This window comes from Chrysochloris asiatica, unplaced genomic scaffold (genome assembly GCF_000296735.1).
Source record: "Chrysochloris asiatica unplaced genomic scaffold, ChrAsi1.0 scaffold00050, whole genome shotgun sequence".
Classification (NCBI taxonomy): domain Eukaryota; kingdom Metazoa; phylum Chordata; class Mammalia; order Afrosoricida; family Chrysochloridae; genus Chrysochloris; species Chrysochloris asiatica.
In genome coordinates, this window is record NW_006408568.1 from 17,263,259 (window position 1) to 17,265,933 (window position 2,675).

Sequence of the window (2,675 nt, forward strand, 5' to 3'; positions counted from 1 at the left end):
GTTTGGTTCTTTGTGACATATTCAACTTAGGGTCTCAGCTTCCTTTTGATTATTGATAAATGCTTTCCTCAGTTTTTTGTCACCTGGGCTTTCTCATAGGGCAGCTCACAATATGGCAGCTGCTTTCCTTAGAGGGAGCAAGATAGTGAGCTAGAGTGGGCCTTATAGAAGCCACAGTCTTTTTGTAACCTAATCTCAGAGTGACATTCCTTTTCTTTTGCTATCTTTTATTTGTTAGCAAGTCACTAAGTACTTCAAGGAGAGGAATTGCAGAGGGGTATAAATATTAGGAGGTGGAATTATTGAGTGTCATTTTAGAGGCTACCTATCATGGAAGACTATACATATATGATCTCTAGTGCTTAAAATATTGCTCTTTTTTTGTTGTTGTTAAGGTTCTTTCTAGCTATGTAAGATCTCAATATTCTATTGGTCTTTTTTGTTGAATTTAAAGAACATCTTTGTTTTCATAATTTCAGAGGAGTCCATCAATAATTCAGGTAATTCTGAAGATTTTCCAGTTATAGACTCATGGCTTTCACCAATTTGGATATGAATTTGAATTGGTTTTAACATTTGCATCTTTTATTAGATAGATCAATTATTTGAAAAGAAAAGTCTTTATTCACATATTTATAGTATATTTGCTAGTCACATATGCATTTATTAAAAATATGTTTGTTCAATTCTGGTTGGCCAGATGGCCTGCTTCATTTTGCAATAATCCTAATATGCTTTTTTTTTTTTAGGAAACATTTCCAGTTTTTATTCATAATATTAATAATCAAAGTTGCAAAGGAAGATTTACAGAGCCACATAGCAATAACAGACTAAGATGGAAATGAAATACTGCAAAGTTATCTGGAAGTGTTTCCAAGGAACACACACTAGGCTAGAAATCTATGGTTAAACTGTGGTTACAAAACAAGTTATATTCATTCTTGCATTTTCTCAATAAGTGCTTCCTTATATCTGCCTTTCTCTTTTCTAACTTGTCGAGATTTGGCTTTGCGTTCAAGAATTTTTTTTCTGATCTTTGTCCAGTTTGAGCCTGGTGATAATCACCTTGCTCGGGTGAATGGCCACATGGACAGTTGTACCATTAGCCTTCTCACGCTGCACCCTCTCGATGTAGATGACATACTTCTTTCTGTACACCTGGACTACCTTGCCAATCGGCTGACCTTTGTGGTGTCCTCGAACCATCTGGACCTCGTCGTCCTTGCGGATAGGCATGGAGCGCACGTTATACTTCTGAGGCAGCTCCTTGGATAGCGGGGACGACATGATCTTCCTGCGCACGTGCGAGGGACCATTGAAGTGGCTTTTGCAGTTCTTGCTGCAGTCCGAGGTCACGAAAGGGTTGAATTTCATGGTGACAGTCGGGTGTCCGGAAGCCTCGGAAGCTCAGAGCACAGGCCTAATATGCTTTTTAAAAGTTATAAATCTTCATTTATTTGAAGCATTCTATAAATCAAACTTTCTATAGGATAAGCTCTGGACTGATGGCTGCAAGATTGTCAATTCAAACCTTTCATTTGCTCTCAGAAATCCTATGCAGGGTCTCTATGAGTCCAAACAAACTTGCTGGTACAAAAAGGACAGCAATCATTAATTACACTAGATTTGCATGGTTTGACAATAGATTTTTAAAAATAAGAACTATTGAAGCAAATGCTCTGATTTTGGTCTTGCTTTTGTCCTGGTTGAAGAGATCTGTAGTCACTGAATATTCTTGGCTTTGGCAATGACACAATGAATTCTCAATCCATACATTAAACTAGCTTGAAAAGGTTAGCTTATTTACTGAATTTTACACAATTTAAAAGCTAATCATAGTTTTTGTTTTTTTATTAGTTTAGACCAGTAGTTTTCAGTTGGGTTGATTTTACCTTCCAGGGGATATTTTCAGTTGTCATGATTCTCAAGGAGGGGTATTTGGTGGGTAGAGGCCAGAGATACTGCTAAACATCCTACAGAATACAAAACAGTCTTCCACAACAACACAATTTTCTCTTCAAAATGCCAACGGTGTTGACATTGAGAATCCTGGTTTAGAGTAGTATAGCTCTGGTAGCGTAGTGGTTATTAATTGGGCTGCAAGCCACAAGGTCAGCAGTTCGAAACCACCAGCTGTTCCGCGGGAGAAAGATGAGGCTTTCTGTACCTGTAAAGATTTAGAGCCTCGGAAATCCTGTACCGGGTCCCTATGAGTCAGAACCGACTCCACAGCACATAACAACAACAACAACCCCTACTGGTGTTCTGGTGTGGTGCTGTGGGTTAATGCGCTGGACTGTAAAGTTGGTTTGAACCACAAGGTCAGCAGTTCAAGCTTACCAACTGTTCCTCGGAAACCCTAAAAAGGATTGCTATGGGCTGGAACTGACTCAACGGCATTTAACAACAACAACAACTAACCTAAAGTTGACTATTCAAACCCATACAGTGGTGCCATGAAAGAAAGATCTGACCCTATGCTTCCATACAGATTACAGCCAAGAAAACCCTAAGGACCATTTCTACTCTATAACATATGGAGTTGTTATCAAGTTGGAATCAACTTAATGACAAAGGGTATGGTTTTCATTTGTACCCTCAAAGTGTTTTCAGCTGATAGATATTACAAGAATGGGATGTAAAGGCCAAATGAGTTGTGCTAACAGTGTCTTTAT

The 2,675-nt window shown here is 38.6% G+C and overlaps 1 pseudogene; it reads right to left on the reverse strand.

Moving 5' to 3' along the window:
• Positions 1–935: 935 nt before the first annotated feature.
• Positions 936–1,374, reverse strand: LOC102837201 (annotated as a pseudogene).
• Between the last annotated feature and the right edge of the window lie 1,301 nt (positions 1,375–2,675).